Genomic DNA, 20534 nt, shown 5'->3' on the forward strand with positions numbered 1-20534 from the left:
GTCTTTGATATGAAAATATTTGAGAGCAGTATCTTGATCACAGTCTTGTAGGAAAACCAACCAAAAATAAAAGGTGACAAAATTAAGAGACAGTTATAAATTTAAGGCAAGAACATGTAAACATAAAGGACTAGAGTGGAGAGAAGTTGGATATTTGTTTTTGGTAAACTGGAAATTTTCTTACTACAATTATATCATGATGTTCAAATGGGTCACATTAAGGTAGGCAGTCTTTAAATCTACTGGGCGTAGAGACCAGTACCTTAGCTTTTGCTAATGATGTAACTAACATTCATGCTGGTACTGGAATTCTAAATATGGGGCCATCAGATATTTGTCTGCCCATTAGATTTCCCTCCACCTGGCATGCTCCAGATGCTTCTAGAACTGAGAAAAACTTGCATTTTATTTCTCATGTATCAAAAATGTCACCCAGGTTCTGGCTACTATGAATAATGCTATTATGAACATAGTTGAGCAAGTGTCCTTGTGGCGTGATTGAGCATCATTTGGGTATATGTCAAAGAATGGTATAGCTGGGTATTAAGGTAGATTGATTTTCAATTTTCTGAGAAACTGCCCTATTGACTTCCAAAGTGGCTATACAAGTTTACACTCCCACCAGCTGTGAAAGAGTCTTCCCTTACTCTACATCCTCTCCAACATGAGCTGTCGTCAGTGTTTTTGATCTGAGCCATTCTGACAGGTGTAGTATAGAGTAATAAAGAGTCACTTTGGTTTGCATTTCCCTGATGACTAAGGATGTTGAGAAATTCTTTAAGTGTCTTCCAGTCATTTGAGATTCTTTTGTTGAGAATTCTCTGTTTAGGACTTGGTCCTGCCTCAGCTAGATGTGCCATGCTTTGTGCAAGCTTATGGAAGGTCTGTTCCTTTCTGAATGGAGATGGAGGAGGAGAAGGGGAGGACATATGGGAAGCAGTAAGGGAAGCAGGGGAGACTGGCAGGAGAGGAGGGAAGTTGTTGCTAAATAAAATAATTGAAAATGTTATTGAAATAAAATAGAAACAAAGTCATCCATTTCCCCTATTACCTCCTATTAAATTGCTTTTTCTAACCTGTCATTTCCCTAATAGTCTCCTGTAGTTTCTTATTTTGTTGACCTCTTCTTCCTCTGATTTATTTCAACCTTTTAGAAAATCTCTTCCTACAAAATTCTTACTTTTCAAGACATTAGGTTAAGGGTGTCCTCCACATGAGATTTGTAGTTTGTTGAACTGTGAATTTTATTTTAATTCTAGTGCTTGAGCAATAAAGTCTATTATGTTGTTTGGCTCTCGTAGAAAATAGCGCAGATGCATCTCAGTTTACAGTGGAACTGTAACAGTAGCATTCCATAAAATGAAATATTTTAAATTGAAAGTGGAGTTGATGTTCTAGCTTCCGAACACAATAGCTGGGTAGCAATGTGCAGATGCAGGCGTACCTTGAGTTATCGGCAGAATCATGGACTGACACAGGGCTCCAGTAACTAGTTCAAGGGCATTGTGTTATGAATCACCAGCCTAGGAAGAGAGCAAAATTAAAATCTGAAGCCCTGTTTCTGTAGAATTCATAATATTGTGCACAGTCTGGAAGCTGAAAAGCGCACGATGAATTGTGCTTTATTAGTAAGAGTTTGCACACTGATCCTACTAGGCAAAGGGTGACTGGTTGGAGTGACATTTATAGCTTCCTCTTACGACTGTGATTATCTGGTTGATAGTTTGCAAAGTGGGAAGTGGAGGGCATGTTTAGCTTCTCCCCCACAAATTTGATTTCTGTTTCTTCCAGGTCTTCTCTTTCTTGTTTCTGGACTTCGAACATTTTAAAATTCCAAAAGTGAATAAGTTCAGGGAGGAAAATCAGCTCAGAATGTTTCTGTCTAGAAATTCATCTAGGAGGGTTGCTTCTAGTAAAAAAAGGAAAAAAATGGCTTAGAAGTGCTGCCAAATTACCTAAATGATACAGTTACTTTAACGATAGCAACTACAATCCAGAGAATAGTGTTTGTGGGAGCATTTATGTATTAGAAAAAAATCCAGGTGTTGTATATGAGTGTCTACAATGATCCTCTTACCAATCTTATGATGAAAAGATCCTTTTATCAATCTTATGATGCACCATGACTAAGAAACATGCTCATGGTAAACCTCTGGCAAACCATGGGGGATAACAGTGAAGTGTGGGCTTTCTGACTCTACAGCTGGTATGTTTAATATTGCCCTGTGTATGTGGAAAAGACTTGAAAGTGATCAAGAATCTTTCTGTAATGAGAAGACATATAGTCAACTGAGGGTGGTGAATTAGTGATCTATAAGACATTAACTCTTAAATTAGTGACATTTCAACTCACATCCAAGAAAAAACTGGAAGATTTTAAAACATATTTCAAAACAGACTTTTTCTTATTTTTCCCCATGAGTTCACCAAAATTCCTTTATTTTATGAAATAAAATACAACTGTGTTTTGGCTATTTCTACAATTGCTTAAAGCAAATTGGTGGCTTCTAATTACATTTTTTAAATTTATTTATATTTTTCTTTTCTTATATTTTTATTGATTATTTAGGAATTTCACACCATGCACCCTGATTATACTTACTTCCCAGTCCTCCCAGGTCTCCCCCTCCCCTTTTACCTCCCCATCCTCCAAAAAGAAGGACAAAAAGGTTCAGTTTGTGTCACTCTTGGGACAAAACAAAATAAGAAGGCAAAGGTATTTTTGCCAGAAACATAATCTTTTAGTATTTTAAGATTCCTGGGTTATCTTCAAAATCCAACACTAAAAATATGCTATTTGATAAACACATGAGACCTAACTAAAAGTTACCGAGAGCAAACAAAAGACCAAAGGAACTGTTTCCACTAAATTTCATTGTTAGAACAGTAATTCCCACTTATTCTATTTATTATTTTAAAAATTTCTTAAATATTAACATATTTCCTTTATTGTTATTTCATTCATGTTCTCTATTAAGATCTAAATCTGGATCAGGTGAAAAATCTCAATGTTCGTGGAATGGAATGTTTTATTTCACATCCTTGGTAACCTAAGTATAGTGATGAAAAGTGCATGATCTGGGACAAGCTGGTCACTCACAAATGAGATCTCAGACAAGATATGAAGACTCTGAACTACAGGGAGAGAAATTTAATTATTATTAATAATATTCTAAAAGGGATGTTGGACTTGTTAGCAGTAAGCATGGATGCTTACATCTTGTTACTGTTATAGTCTAACAGATTCCCCAAATGCCTTTCATGTTGGGTCGAGATTCCTGTTTCTATGGCAACCTGCAGAGAGTTAAGAAGGGTACTGTTAAACTGTACTGCAATTTTGCTTAGTTTTTCTGAAAGAAAAATGTCAGAGGAAACCATCTCTCTACCCATGGTTATAATGGGAGCTCCTCCCTCCCCACCCACCAGCTTCTGTTCTGCTGCTAAAGAACATATGAGAACTAGCAAATCAGAACTCCATTTAATAATTTACTGTCTTTTATGTGAGCTGTGGACCCTTTGGTGGGTTTAGGGCTCGTGTTTCTAGCATGTTATCATAGACATATCTGTAGGAATTGATCAAAACAGACAATGATGCCAAACAGCACGAGAAACAACAATGGGAACACCTGCAATGGCCCGATTCCTAGAGGCTGCTTTTAAATTTGCTAAAACTACTTCCTCCAGGGTGATCTTTCTCTGTTCTGCTTGCGAAGCTTTGCTATTCTTTGTATTTTGAAAGGAATGAAAATATAATGAACATTTCTGTTGTTCTGCAAGGAATCCAAATCAAAGCTCTGACAGGGGACATCCACCCACACGTTTGCTGCAGCTTTTCCTAATTCATTCATTATCCTGCCTCAAGCTTAAGACTGAGCTGTGTCACCCAGAATGACAGAGGCAGCTTGTCCACTGGCAGTGCTCCCAGACCATTGTGTTTAATGATAGACAAATGAAACAATTTTAAAACTCCATCTATTTGCATATGTCATAGAACATTTGCTGCTAATGTTTATTGAACTCCTACTGTGTTGCAGGGATTATGTTAAGTGCTTATATATATCTTCTAAGGGGAGGCTTCACAATAGCAAAATATGTGAAATATAGATAATATCCCATTTTATAAGTCATTAGATTCCTTTGATCATCTTCTACAGGAAACTATCCTAAATAATCATTAACTATTAAGATATTCTAAATAAATAGACTTGAAACTGTCTACTTCTACCTTAAGCATTTTTCTACTGCTTGAAACCTAAGTAAATATATACATATTTCTAAATGTATGTACCATTAGGAGTCTTACGGAAGCTTGGTTCCACACAGGAAGGCAGTGACTTGTGAGTTCTCCCATTGCTTACCATGTTGATGTTGGAGATCAAGAACCTATATTTTACTTCTTTCAAGACATTCTAATAGTCACTGAAATACACACATTTTTTTAAAAAGCTTCAATAAGAAGCTTGAGAACCAAGAATTGGATTGGTGGCTGCCTAGCCGATTATTCTCCATATATTAATGATTTCCCACCTTCTTCCTCTGAAATATCCACATCAGCAGTGACAGTAACAGCACAGAGGACATGCGGAAGCAGGAGTGATAGGGCATCAGGTGTGGTGAGGCTTCCTGTAATGGGGAGCAGTTACAAGCATAGCTCTTAAGAAGATTGTCTACACATGGCTGGGACTCCGTTTGCTGAACTTCCCATAGAAATGTAGTACTTTTTTGTTTCAATGTATTTTTTCCTGCTAAGCAAATGAAGCAGAACAGAAATCTGTTTACTGCTTAATTAAATGAAACTGTATTTCAAAGTCTTGTTCCATAATTTTGTTCCATGATTTTGTGATGATGCAAGTGGCAAGGGTAATTTATTTGGTTAAATGGCAATAATAAACACACAGAATAGAGATGAAATAATTCAGATATTTCAACAGTTCCTACTATTAAAGTTACTCACTATCAAGAATAAATTTTATGTGTTTTATAAAGTATTCATTTCACACAGCAGTCATCCTTCTATGCCCTGAATAGTTTCCTCCAAAATGCAGGTGTTACATGCAATTGTTGTGGATGGAATATTTGTTTAACTATGCAAAGATGTGTTTCATTTGTTTAACTATGTAAAGAGGTGTTCCTTTTTTTTTAATTATTTAAAGATCAGTTGCTGTTTTATCTTGCCTGCCTAAGACACCTGCTTGGTCTAATAAAAAACTGAACAGCCAATACTGAGCGAGGGAAGTAGTATAGGCAGGACTTCTGGGCAGGGAGCATAAGAAGTATGAGGAGGAATTTAGGCTCAGAAGAGAAACACAAGGGATGTCATGAAGATGACATACAGGAAGTAGAAAAGTAGGACAAACAGAATTGAAACAGGAAAAAAGCCCAAGGCAAAATGAAGATGACTAGATAGAGTTAAATTAAGTTAACAGAGCTAGTGAGACAAGTCTAAGCTATGGCTAAACATTTATAATTAATAAGTCTCTGTGTTTTTATTTGGGAACTGATTGACAACCCAAAGAATATTCCAACTACATGTAATTGCAATGAGATGAAGGGAGAGGGGGAAGTTAAGGAGATCTAGGCACGAGGGCTTCTCTCTCTGATAGGGTTATAAATGAGGTTTCACTCAGCCTTTAGTTAGTTTGCTTTTTCACCTTCTTTCTACTCTGTGACAACAAAGTATTTGTCCCATCAAGAGTGACTGCAAAAAGGTACCATCTTAGAAGCAAGGACCAGGCCTTGACCAGATATTCCTATCTGAAATCACTGTGAACTCCTCAGCCTGTGTAGGACTATGAGAATGGTGCTTATGAATTCAGTTGTGTTAAGGAGTTTTCTGTGGCTATAACACAGTACCCGTAACTAGAACCTTACAAGAGGGAAACACTTCATCTTGTGGCTTCCAACGTGTTAGTTATGGAGAGCTGACAAAATTGCTTTGAAGATTGTGGCATTCACCATGGTAGACTCATGTAACAGAGTAGACTGCTTAGCTTCTGTAAGTAAGAAAACAGAATAAAAGGATAGGGCTGAGTCCCAGTATTCATCCTCAATGACCTCATTAACACCAGCCCTACCTCTTGAGGGTTTCTACCATTCCAATCTAGGCACCACACATTTAGTATATTGGCTTTGGCAGTCATTGAAGATCCAGTCATATATAGTCTCTTTGGCAACAAGTAAAAAAAAAAGGAGTTCATCAGTAACCCTGGCACTCAGGAACTGAGTTAATGTAGCTATGTGAAGTAAGGCCAACCTGGTTTACATTCAGTTCCAGACTATCCAAAGCTACATTGTGAGACCTTGTATCCAAACATAAAGATGAAAGCTACAGTGAAAATTATATGTTACTATTATTTTAATATGTTAACTTCTAAAGAGAGAACCTAATGTATGACTATTTCTATAAACAGAAAGTAAAATATTCTGGTTCCCAACTCCAGCTTCATCATCTCATTGGCATGCCAAAGAGCAATGAAACTCTCTTGGGGAGAGGTTATGGACACATGACTGTTTAACAAATTGCTTAGAAATTTTCTAAAACAATGTTAACATTTCGTTAAATATCAATAAATCATTTAGTTGCAATAATATCAGGACATTCCTCATTTTACTACATTCATTAACTGACCAAAGAAAAGACCCAGGATTGCTTGAAAGTGAACTTGATCATAAGAGTAAAGTTCAGTACTCACACTTCAGAAACACATTTATTTAATCACTCATGGATATGACCCTCGCAATGACATGTCAGGGATGGTTTGTTCTAACTTAGCAAATCTACGAAAGACTGCAGCACCAAGCTTCAGAAACAGTTGAATGAGACACAGTCAGTATTGAAAATGTGGGCATACATGGCTAGAAGTAATTACTTATTTTTCTGGGACTCTAAATTTGAGGCAGTGGATTGGAACCAAGACCTCAATCTCCATTTTATTCTGCTTGCATACTGTAGGTCCCATGGTGTACTATTTTTTAGCAATGATAGAGATGATATACAATAATGTATTCAGTTTTTACCATAACCAGATACTCCTTTATATCCAATAACTACATCTTATGTTGAAAGTATAAGTCAAATTAAATTTAATACACCCAACATATCATGTACCAGACTGAGTACCACATTACCCCGTGGAGTGTTAGACATTTCCCAAGAGGCCATTCTCAACTGACTCAAAACCATGACTTTGGTCCTGCCTAAAATCAGGAGAAATTTTCTTTCTGTACTGCCAAACATAAAAACAGAGTATCTCCCCACGTACCACTAGCTTAAAAGAAGATAAAATTAAAAATTCATAGAGGGATTCTGAATTATGCATATTTCTTTATACCTTGACGAATCAAAAAATAATCATTAATTTGAGTACTTTAATTTGATAGCTACTTATAATGTGAGAGGGTGTCAGTGGTTCAATCAATTAAAGTATATTTTAAGTGACAATAGCAGTGTTCTCTTTTCTTATGATTTAATACAATCTATAGACAGATATATAAGAAGGTAAAAATCAAAATACATGTTTGAGAAGGTAGTAGCATTGAAAGGGGTTAGGTTTGGAAATGTTGGCTCTCCTTGTGCCCTAGATTCAATTTATAAATAGGCAAGCAAAGGAAAATTTGAATGTGCAGAGAGCTTGCTTACTTTTCATGAACAGAAGTCAGGTCAGGGAAAAGAATGGAAAGATAGAGAAAAATTTATGTGCAAAAGTTTTGGTTATATTAGCTCCATTTGACAGCAAATGATGTCTGTAGGACTCTGTACCAGCTTTTGATGGGAAAGGTGATGGCAGCTGATCCTGGAAGGTTTATGTATGGACTCTTAACAAAAATCAGAATGGAAGGCAATGCATATCTTAAAATAGCAAGCTAATTATGACCTCATGCATTTGTTGAAAATCATGGATTAATACTTGAGGCCCAATATAAATAAATAGCAAAAACACTATGTATAGAACTGTAAAAACAAAATTCCTTAAGACAAAACATCCCCGATTGACCTGCGATGTTTAGTTTATCTTCAAAGTCTTCATCAAATAACCATGATGGGGTTTATTGTATATAGTTTAATTCAACTTTTTTTTGCTCTTTTTTCATTCTCTGAGTATAATTTAAAGAGTACCAATATTCGTAAAAAGTACCCTTATCAGTAAGTATGAACAGAAGCCCAGCTTTACTGAGAACTCATTAAGACTGTTTATTGAGTCAGGGACAATGGGGCATCTATAACCCAAGCACTTAAAATTCTGAAACAGGGGGATTGTTACAAATTTAAGGATAGACTGAGATATACAGAAAAATTCTGTCTCAAAAACACTGAAACAAACTATTTGACTGAAAATAATAGTGGCCATTCTGAATTTGGTCCATGTTTTTCGAAAGCTGCTTCCCAAATTGTCTTCTCAACTGCACACACAATTACAGTTCTATTCCCTACCATATTGTATACCCACTATGCCTCAGGACCCTAAGTTCTTGGACCCATCCATTGTATTCCAATTTCCTTCAGCAAATGTACCATAATGTATTTTCATTGCTCATTTGTCAAGATAAGATAAGGGTTTAGTGCATCCAAGAAGTTCTTAGCACTCCTAGTCAGAGTGGTCCCTTATTTCTCTCAACCACTTTGTCTATAGCATTTCCCATGTTACACATATAGCTCAATATCTTGACAGGCTATTTGTGTTACTAACTAGTTAATGGATACAACTTGTGTATTTTACATAAGACCCTGGGTTTATGGTAAAGGAAAGGGATGTATCTTATTTGGATCAGTTTGCTTCACACATTAAGAAACAAATACAGACTATGAGTCTGATTTCTTGCATAATCAACAAGAAGTTGGATATTTGGAAAGAAACCCTAGGATCTTTGATAGAGAATTTCTCACTGTCTCTAAGACCCTGAACATTAGTGCCTCTGGTTCAAAACACCCCAGGGACCAAAAACAATTTAAATCAAAACAATAGCAATCTTCCCACTGTGGCAAAAGAAAGTCAAGTGACTGAGGGCCTGTAATCAGAGCCTGTGGTAAAACTAACCTAAGCAATTTTATGAGAGCAGGCCAAAACTTTCCCTTTTCTTCTGTGTTTCCCATTATCAGTATGTCCACATTATAATCTCAGCAGCCTAGAAAGAAGTCTATGTACCTGAGACAGTATGAACTGGATCCTTCTAAAAAAACTTTGTGTACTTTAAAGAAAGTATGACAATGTTAAATAAACTTTCCAGAAGAAGCATAGCTTGAAATCCTTTGTAAGACGTTGCATATTGCCCTTTACAGTCTGCATTGAGTGACTGACTTCCATTGTCAACTTGATTAGCTACCATAATTGTTTCCTTATATGAATTCTTATAGGCTGCATATTTCTGAGGTAGAAAAAGTCTCTTATAATCAAATTTTAGCACCTTATCCAACAGGACTCCAAGCATGTCAGTCAGACGAAAAAAATGGGTGAGTATAGATTAAATCACATCACATTACCAATCATTGACTTTAATAAGTATAGTTCATAATAACCAATACTTTATGAATAATAAATGTATATAAAGTTAACTAGTTTCATTGTAAAGCAAAATAAGTGTGTGTGTATGTGTGCATGTGCTTGTGTGTGTGCGCGTGTGTGTGTATGTGTGTGTATGTCTGTGAATGTTTAGGCTAGAGATCAGCCTTAGGTGTCATCCCTCAGGATCTGTCTGTCTTATATTTTCTGACAGCCTTTCATTGGGATCTGGGCTAGACTAGCCAGTAGATTCCAGTGATCTACTTGTCTTGACATTTCTGGCTCTGGGACCACGAGCATGAACCACCATTCCTAGATTTTTATTTTAATTCTTGGGGGCAGAATTAGATGTTCATATTTGGGTAGCAAACACTTCATCGACTAAGCCATCTCCTTAACCCCAGAGGGACATGAGAAAACAGATAGGCTGAAAACCTTTCCAAAACAAACCAATTTAAGTTAATTATCATTCATACTTTTAAGGACACATAAATATGCTCACTCTCAAAAGTTATTCAGCTCTGTAAGAAGATGGATACAATGTTGAATGGTATAGCTTTATAGTCCTGTTGCCTCTGCTGATGGTTTGATACCACACTTGCTAGCTATATGACCTTAGCTTATAGTCATATGACCTGGACCTCTGCATTTCAGCTTTCTCATTTTAAAATTGTAAGAATGATACTGTCTAATTATAACAGAATCCTTTAAAATAGTTCTAAAGTGTTGATAACAACTTGTGGACATGGTAAATATCAAATATTAACTGTAATACTTTATATACTATAAAGTGTGTGATTTTAGTGACTTTCAGGCTCACACTTGCTATGCGCCTTGTGCTTCAGTACCACTTGATGACATTGTAGTCAGGGTTGGAATTAAATGAAAATGCTGAGTACTAGCAATGGTATATATTCAAAAATTTAAAGGAAAGGTTGTTTTAAAATTACCCATCATTTGCCAGGCATGGTGGTATGCACCTTTAATCCCAGCACTTGAGAAGCAGAGGTAGGTGGATCTTTGTAAGTTTGAGTCCAGCCTGGTCTATAAAGTAAATTCTAGGATATCAAAAGCTACACAGAGAAATCCTGCCTTGAAAACCAAAAGCAAAACAAAAAAGTACCTGTTATGTGCTTTGTGCAGTCACATTCCTAGTATTATGGGATTGGGGGTTGGGAATTGGGGAAGATGTCAAATACTTTTTAAAGCTTTAGCCTAGGCCTTTTCTTTTCCATTTGCCACTGTCCATGCCATTCCTGATCCCTGGCCTCCAGTAGGGAGACTGGTGTTCTGGGTAACTCATCTAGTTGCAAGCTCATAGACTAACTGATCACCATTCCTTACTATAGATGACTATGTCTAGAATTCTAGCAACTGCTGTAGAGAGAATTCCTAGGGAGAAGATGACAAACTAGAGTCAGAGATAGTTAGGAGACACGTGGAGACACAATTAAAACTTGGATTTGGATTTAGCAAATGGGTATTAAATTTAGACAACAGTCTCTACTCTCTGGCAAGATGCACATTTCTTCTGCAGCTGGGCCTGATGGTTTTGCTCTTCTGACAGATCATGTTTTAGAAATCAGTGTCAGTCTGTTCAGAGCACCTTGCTGTGAACAGAGTGAGGTAGCCACAAACTCAGCAATCATTCAGTTCTAAAAAGTCAGACACAGTAAACACAGGCTTAAGAGAGTATTGAAAGAAAGATTTCAATGGAGATAAAAGAAGTGTTCTCAGTTTTGTAAGTGAAATTGCTATGTTGGACTTTTTTTTCCTCTGCAGAACATGAAGGCAAAAAGAGAGAATCCATGTTTCTACATTCATTGTAAGTCAGCCTTGCTTGCTATGTGGCTGAAATTGGTTCATCATCATCCAGGTTTATTTAAAATATTATTGCAAGTGATGGGATATAAGTTCTCATTATTGTTTTTTAAGCAAGGCCACATTGAAAGGAAGTTTCTCAGAAATGGCACATTTGCAAAGAGATACTTATAATATGCTTCGTGACTAACTTTCCATCCCTTTAATTCAGGAGCATAATCACATTAAAGTTTTTTAATGTTCAGATTTCAAATTTTCAAATCTTCAGTGGGTTTTCATTTCTGTTATATAACTGGAAGGTAAAATGTAGAAGCCCTCATTAAATTTGAATTTCAGATAAACAAATAGTCTTTTTACTGTAAGTATGTCTTATGTATTATACACATTACATAAAACATATTTGTATTAAGCAGACTCATCTGACATTCAGATTAAACTGAGAGTTTTATGTTTTTATTTGTTTAATCAGGAAATCATGCCTTAACTGAAACACCTGAAACCAGAGCCAAGGTCTCTGTGGTGTCTGTGATACAGATTTATTAGATGCCACACACCTTTGATCTCACTTGCTGTTCTTTTTGAGCTAATTGCAACCTTTTGTTCTCTCAGCCTAAGCAACATTGATCACACCAAAACCATGTCTCTGCCTCACCAATCAATACTTGTTCAAATCTCCAAAGTTTTCCTAGAAAGAGAGGTTTTACTTTTTATTGGGGTTTTAGTGTAGCCAATATATAAAATCCCTGGTAGTGGGTTGAATTTGTAGTCAATTGAGAGAAAATCCTTGGAAGCAGGTATAAATGAATCAAAGTTGATTGAAGAATATGATCACAAAACTGTATCCAGTTAGGATTCTATTATCTTTGAGTTGACTCGAATTGCCCACGTTGCAGGCGCCTTGAAAAACACGATCCTGGCAAGATTGAACTTCGCTCTAACTGATGAGTCATGCTAAACTAGAATCTGAAGAGAAACTAAGAAGGTACCTTCTAAAGGAAGGGCAGAAAACAGCCACATTCTTTACCAAAATATCGTAAGAACAGTCTCTAGGCCACATGCTAAAAGTCTTCTCCTCTGATACCTCTTAAGCCAGACCCTCGCGGTTCAAATCACCCTCGGAACACTGACTTCAGCATTCCTACTAGTATGGCCCATAAGCCATGCTTAAAGCATTCCGCTGCTTTCTTAACCCAAAACTTCAATGTCCACATCACTCCACCAAAAACATTGGCCTATCACAGCAATACCCCAGTCCCTAGCACCAACTTCTGTCTTAGTGTTTCTGTTGTTGTGAAGAGATACTATGACCAGATTTTAATTGGGGCTGGATTACAGATTCAGAGGCTAAGCTTTTATTATCATGGCAGGAAGCATAGTGGTGCAGAAGCAGATATGTTGCTGGAGAGGTCCTAAGACTTTTGCAACTAGATTTGCAGGTAGCAGGAAGAGAATGCCACTCTAGGCCTGGCTTGAGTATATGAGACCTCAAAGTCCACCCTCTAGTGACACACTTTCTCCAGCAACGCCACACCTACTCCAACAAGGCCACATCACCTACTAGTTCCACTCCCTATGAGACTATGGGGGGCATTTTTTTCAAACCACCATGAACCTCTTTGTCAATCTGACTACATTTATATGGCCTTGGAAACACAACTCTGGAATTAATATAAAGATGCACTGTGGAACTAAGTCCTTTGAGCAGGTTATAACCTTTTCTCTCTTGAACTCTCTCCGCAGTTTTAAACACCTGTACAAGATCTGCATGATAAATAAAGTTCATTAACTTTGCATCATTGAGGTAGGGACTGACTCACTATTCCCTCGGAAGGAATATCCCAAGGACTTTTAGAAAGTTAGTTGCTGGAGAGAGAAATTTTCCTTCAGTGTGTACCTGCCCCAAAGTTGTCCATACTTCTGTAAGTAATCCTTCTTCCAGGCTTCTGTAAGTTACTCCAGTTAAACTCATGACTTCACCAGGTCACACAGCAGTGGAATGTTTCTTTGTTTCTCTCACAGATGCCTTATTTGGCGTGAACAGACATTGGTTCTCATATCATCAAAAGTTCACAAAATATGGTGATGGCAGAAAGATTTAATAAAGGATTGAAGATTTATTCTAAATGTGGGTGGTAAAATACCATGAGTTAGGATCCTAGAGTGAAAAAAAAGAATTATGGCTATTCTTGTCTCTCTGCAGCATGACTTGGATGCACTGTGACCAACTGCCTCTTTCCCTTTCATCACACCTTTCAGTCATGATGGATGAAGCACTAAAACTGGTAGCCAAAATTAACCCTTCCTCCTTTACATTGTTCTAGTCAGGTACTTAATCACAGCAACAAGAAAACTAACACAAAGTTTAAATCCTCCATCTATTTACCAGAATACTAATTTGATTTTTAAATTCTACTTCTTTGAATCTATTCTATTATATTTCAAGATATCATCTTGATGGACTCACAGGGTTTCTTGCTGGTAGGAGTATTTGTAAATGAATTGGTATTAGATAAAGAATTTCAAAAGAGAAAGAAATATGGTTTTGTTCTATCCAGCTCATTGAAGAACATAGCTTAGCTCTAATGTTCAATCCTGGAGCACACACTTTGCCACAAGGAAAATAATTATGCACCCTCCACCTTGGCTCTTCCTTCAAAGGTGAAAATCAAAGAAGTTGAGCTCATATTCCATCAGTCATTCCTTTATTAGGGAAGGCGTGAGTTAGGTGGTGAGGAATCCATAGTATTGAAAAGCATGGAGAAGTAAAGTCCCTGTTCTTAATTCCAAATACCTCCTTACTGTGATGTGAGCTTACAGGCACTCCTCATTTTAGCTGACTTCTGAAATGAAACAGACTTGAAGTCAGGAGTTCCATTTGTTTTCCTACTCAGCACATTCTCAGAAACTGGTGTAATGTGGACCCTGGTTAAATATTTATAGAATAAATACATGGCTGCATGGTGTCATTAGTGTTGAATTCTGGAAAATCATAAACTTGGGTCACAGCAACAGACAATGATATCACCTGAAGGTCCACACTCTAAAAGAAAACAGCACGGCTCTGATATAGAAATGCTCCCTTCGTTACCATCCCCAGTACATCCTATTTCTCATAGTGTGGAATATTAGCCCTAGGGACTCATCAGTTATTCTTTCTATCCTTCTGCAGAGGCAGCAGGGTAATACTATAGCTATCTATCCCAGGAGACCACTAAAGACTTTAGAGAAATATGCTACCTCACAGAATAAATGACAAATTAAGTAGATAGCATAAATTAAAGAACATTGTACTCAATGTGTGTACTTTATTTTTCCTGTGCATCATTTTATATAATAATTCAAGAGCTAAGCTCAACAGTTTAGTCATCATTAAATATAATTTTCTTGAACTGTATATTTGGGGAATGTGATGGATAATTCGCATCCAATTTATGTTTATGAGGAGAAGTATCTGTATTTCAAAAGATATATTGTTAAACACTTTGGCACTAGAAAATGGAACTTTGAATCACAGGGTTTAGAAAGGTGAAATGTACTCTGCATTGGAAATTACCAGGGATTTTTCCTAGCAGAGAATGTAGGAATGAATGCTATTATGGTGAAAGAAGGAACCAGAGACACAGTAGAAATTCTGGTAAAAGAAGGAACATTGAAGGAGAAAATCTGGGAGCCCAGGCAGGCACAGAGATTTCATGGACAAACTTTACTATTTTATATTAAAGCTATTTTCAATATTTCAGAGTAAATATAAATAACTTACCCTAAACATTCAAAATGACATACCATACAGGCATTCACAGATGGCAGAATGAGAAGAAAAACCGGGCAAGAAGAGGGCTACAGGAAATGAGATATGATACAGGCTTCAAGAGAAGCAAGATCTTGGAAGAAAAAAAAAAGAAAGAAAAGTCGGTGCCTACAGGATATGCAGATATGTCAAAGGAGCACTGGATATAGAATAGAGTTCTGGATGTAGGCCATGTTGTTAAACTTTAAACAACAGCTGAGGTCACAAATGAAGAATGACTAGATCTACTGTCAAACAAATGTCTTTGATATGTCATGTTTCTACATGTAAGCCTGCTATGAACAATATGTCCCATTAAAACACCTTGAAAATAAATGTTAGACTTTTATGACAATAAATCAGCTCTTTACACATTTTTATAATTAAGATATTTTTGCATTTCACATAATTTATCTCTTTTATGAAATGATGTTATTAAAATTTGGGTGCCTTATACTTGAAAACTTAGAGAAATGCAGCACACTGACTCTTAATAAGTGACAAAAATAAAGTTCAAAAGGTTAATTAAATAGTAACGTTTCCACGGATGACTGAGCTAAGGGTTAAGCGTAAGTCTCTGAGACTTCACATTTCTGTGTTCTTGTATAAATTGTTTGTTTACACTGCAGTTTAGAGTCAGTTCTGATCCAGCCTCACAAGCCAAATTCCATGTGCATACGCAGGAATGCCTGCTCCTGTCACCAAAGAAGACACTTTCACTGAGATGCAGCTCACAAGACACAGAAAACCTGTCAGTGGTAGACAAAAACAAGCCATGTAGCTATCTGGTTTATTTTTTAAAGATAAGCAGAAGGATCACAACAAGAAAAATAATTCTGAAGGATAGAAAAAAAGTCTTTTTTTTTTTTGGTGAAGCAGGGAAATAGCATAAATTGCCCAGAAATAATGTTTACATTCAAAACAAAAAAGTAAAATAATCAATAATAAGAATAAAACAGAGTTCAGCTCAACCAAAGTGGTTACTCCATGCAGTAGAGCAAGTATATATAAAACCAAGTATTACTGTGAAGTCCTTCATCATAAAATCCAACAAGCCTCTCAAGGAGTATTTACATGGACATGGTCCATGCAAGCCAGCTAAGATGCTGGCTTCCCAAAAATACATTACACATTTTTGTTGGGTCTTAGACCCAAAACCTGATGGTTCATGTCTGAAACTGTGCCTTGCAAGCATAAAGACCTGAGTGTAAGTCCAAAATCTATGTAAAAAAATAAATAAATCTACCCAGGTATAGTGGTTTGTGCTTGGAATCTTAAAATCAGGGAGGCAGAGCCAAGAAGATCCCTAGGGATTATTTGACGGCTAGCCTAATTCACAGGTGGACTAAAGGCCACTGAGCCAAGCTGTTAGGAACAAATGAAACAAAAAGTATGATGGATTGGTGCTGAGGAACAGCATCAATGGTTGACCTCTGACTTTCATGTGTACCCCATACAGGTATGCAAACAAGCATATATCCACATGTACACATGCGTGTGTGCCCACTCACATACACACAATCTGTAAAAGTAATGCGAATTCAAATTTGTCTTGAAATAAAGAGACTGATGGCTAGATGAATGCTAAGGGTGCACGTGGTTAGTGGATTTTTGTTTTAAACTATTTGTCTCCTAGGTTCTTTGCTCCCACGTGATGTGGCTGTAAATGTGGTCCTCTTTAGGAATTCTCACTACATCCATAATCTGATTTCTTAGATGCTATACTTTTAAAAACATTCCATCTCCCAGGCATTTCTCAACAATTTTTGCACCAACTTACTTTACATCCCAAGCAGCTTTGTCCAAATCAATGTCAAGACCACCTGGACTCACTTGCCTGAATAAAACACTACCCTTAATTTATGCTGCCCAGTAACAGTAAAATGGATTCTTTTTTCCTGCTTCATGCAAAGGTTCCTTGTTGAGAGTTAATTCTGAACTATTAGTGTTATTCAGAAGTTATTGGATCATTCAGTCATGTTGGTCTTTACCTAATAGGATTGGAAGTTATTTGAACCTGCATTTGTCTGTATTTTAAACTCTACACATTTTCCTTACAAACGTGGTATTCTCTTATCTTTCCATTCTGCCTTTTATTCTCTCTTTCTGTAACCCTAGGTGAGTGCACACTGAGGACCAGTTTTGAGATGGCAGTTTGGCAAATTAGTTTATCTGGCAAAGAATTTTCAAGGTGTCAAGAAGATTTTCAGGCTTTGCCACAAGAATTATCTCTTTTTAAATAATATTTATAGTAAAAAGTTAACATCCAAAGGAATAAAACAAGAAGATTTCAAAATTTACAAGTTAGAGATTGCTGGAAAAAAACTTAATGTAAAACTACCATGTGATCCAGTAATACCACTGTGGGGATAGACTGGAAGGATGTCAGATCAGTCTTCACAGACTCTTGCACACCCATGTTTGTTACTGCACTATTCACAATGGCCAGAAAATTCAACCAGCCTAGAAGTGCAGCAACACAAGAATGAACAAAGGAAATGTGGTAAGTATATGTACTGGAATTTATGCAGCCATAAAGAAAAATCAAACCATAACATTTTCAGCAAAATGAGTAGAGCTGGAAGGAATTACACCAAATGAAATGAACCAGACTCAAGGCAACTGCTTCACGTTTTCTACCAAATACAGAACCTAGATCTCATGTGGGGTGTGTGTGTGTGTGTGTGTGTGTGTGTGTGTGTGTGTGTGTAGAGACAGTGACAGAGAGACTGAGAGACAGGGCGAAGAAAGAATGTCATAAAACCAGAAAGGGATGAAGAGATTTTAAAGAAAGTGGGAAATAGAGAGGCCAATGGAATACAAGTGGTCAGAAAGCAGAAAATCTACTAACTGGTGAAAGGAGGGGCCACCAAGGAATGGCAGTTAAGGCAGGGAGATATAAATGAATGCAAGTAACCAATTAGCATTCCTATGTGAAGATACCAAGATGAAACCTGTTACTTTTTCTTCCAACCTGTTTTTATCTTAAATTTTCAGTTTGGCAAGAAAATGAGCCCCTCTATGGTTTTACCCAAGGGTGTGATGATTAGCATTGATTTTTTTTTAAAGCCTGATGCTTTCCATCAACAAAATAAAAAAAGGTGTCATGAAAGTATCTCAGGGACTTGTTTCAAGTGCTTCCCAGGGTAAAGTATTAGAGTAAGCTGTGTTGTAGTGTAATGACCACCTAAAGAAACATAGGAATTCCGTTTCACCATGGTATGTTTCCTATGTGCAGCAACCATGTGGTTGTAGTCCTAGGTCAGTTGAGCTCCTGGGACTTCATGCCCTCACAGTGTGCCCAGATGTTGTTCATGAGTATTGGCATTTGGAGTTTCCTTACTTGAACTTGTCTTGATTTGAACAAATCATACTTTTTACTCTCCTACTCATTCATATTAAATGGAAACATCCACATGTGATTCAGAATTTTATTTAAGAAGAATGGAACTCCAATTGTTATAAGAACTCACAGCTGAATTTGACTTGACTGTATGTGTTTATGTATGTATGTATTTTGTGTGTGTGTGTGTGTTTGTTCTTTGACTTTTGGAATCTAAATTAGTATTTTAAATAGTACTAGATATTTAGATATTGGAGATATAGAGATCCTGGCACCTCTTGCTTTATTTCTTGTAATTTCTGACCAGGGGCACAGCATGTTTTCTCTGTCATATACTTCTAGAAAAAATTGTTGCCTCACTGCAGGCCCACAAGTAACAGGGCCAATCAAACATTGGATTGTTTGGCTCAAAAACTGTGAACCAAAGTAAACCTCTTTTAATAAGTTGATTATCTTGAGAACTCCTAATAGTCATGAAAGCTGACTGAAAAAGTGGTTCATAAACAAAGAGGTTTGTTTCTCACAATTATGAAATCTGCCTTAATATTAATAGGATTTTAATTGTTTGAGGGTCCGGAGGGTATCCTTTCAAATAACTAACTGATGGTGTTTACTCTTTCTTCTCTTTAAAGGGAATAAAAAACAGACTATGTAGTTCATCTCATAGGAGTTCTAGTCATGAAACATTAGCTTGGCCCTGCAGAAAGGATCATATCAGATTATCACGAAGTTAGGAGGGCCTCCTGACAAGATCACTTCACTAGATTGGGATGTCAGAGAGCAAGTTTGAATTCAGGTTCTCTGAAGACTAATTCACAAGAACAAATTCTAGGTCCCATATTTTGGGGTTGCTAATCCTGAATTAGCATTAGACTGGCCCTGGAAAAGGAATCATGGCAGATTATCATGATGTTAGGAAGACATTAGAAACTTTAGGAGATTCAAATGTCAGAGAACAAGTTTGAGGACAGTCTCTTTGAGGACTCATTCTCAAGAACTAATTCTGGATCCCTGAGGAGCTACCTTAATCTTCAATAATGAAAGCCCTCCAATAGGGTAATACCTCTTAAAATCCACACCAACTCTTATTGTATTACCAGAACAGGAACCACACTCTCTATACATAAGACACAGGTGTATAAATTCAATCCATATCCAAACATGGCAGACACTAATGAAACTGATGGAGACTTCACTTGGGTGACACAATAAGTCGCCTCTGGCTATGCTTCTTCAAAACTTTACTTTGGAACATCTTAATCCATAATGCTAGGGAAAATAGTTATTTTGTTATTTGATTTCTGCTTCCAGTAGCCCCAATATATATTCTTTTCATGTTCATTAGAATATTCCCAACAGTTCCCAAAGTTTTAACTTACTTCAACACCAATGAAAGATTTATGCTGTGGGATAATGTTCTTGTACCCAGTAAAAATTTGTCACTTGTATTGGTTTAATAAGATACTTATTGGTCAGTAGCCAGGCAGGGAGTATAGGTGGGGCAACCAGACTAGGAGAATTTTGGGAATAGGAAAGCTCACTTTACAGTTGTCTTTCAGACACAGAGGAAGCAAGATGAGAATGCCTCACCGATAAAAGGTATCAAGTCATGTGGCTAACATAGACAAGAATCATGTGTTGATATAAGTTGTAAGAGCTAGTTAATAACAAGCCTGAGCTAATAGGCCAACCAGTTTATAATTAATATCAGCTTTTGTGTATTTTGTTGGGAATGAATGGCTTTGAAACTGGACAGGACAGAAACTTCCATTTACAGTTTCAGTTCTGATGTTATTTAAATATTGACTAAATTAGACATGGAAACAACTGAACTTAAGATTTATACTGAAGTAAAATTGTTCCACACTGTAAATTTGTGAAACCATATTATAAGCTTCCAATATACAGTAGACATTCCCATTCTAAAAGAAAGAGAAAATGGTTACAGATTTCAGTTAAGTCTAATACCTTAATTTAAAAATCAACATGAATCTTAAGTTTGGAGAATAATCTTCCTTGACTTTCTCCTGCCTTCTGCATACACTGGGGTAATGGTTTGACTCAAGTTCTACGAAAGGCCTGATCA

At 36.8% G+C, this 20534-nt stretch overlaps 1 long non-coding RNA gene across 2 annotated transcripts in view; it reads right to left on the reverse strand.

Moving 5' to 3' along the window:
* Positions 1–1282: 1282 nt before the first annotated feature.
* The window catches only part of LOC125412735 (uncharacterized), a 69615-nt gene continuing 50363 nt past the window's right edge, over positions 1283–20534 (reverse strand). The window contains exons 3-4 of one of the 2 annotated variants that reach the window (XR_007235682.3): positions 5854–5993; positions 1283–1523 (exon numbers count right to left, since the gene is read on the reverse strand). This is a non-coding gene — a long non-coding RNA (uncharacterized LOC125412735). Of the gene's footprint in view, positions 1910–5853; positions 5994–20534 lie in introns of both variants that reach the window. The other variant, XR_007235681.3, reaches the window with a different exon arrangement.

Source organism: Myodes glareolus, chromosome 17 (assembly GCF_982192425.1).
Source record: "Myodes glareolus chromosome 17, mMyoGla1.1, whole genome shotgun sequence".
Lineage (NCBI taxonomy): Eukaryota > Metazoa > Chordata > Mammalia > Rodentia > Cricetidae > Myodes > Myodes glareolus.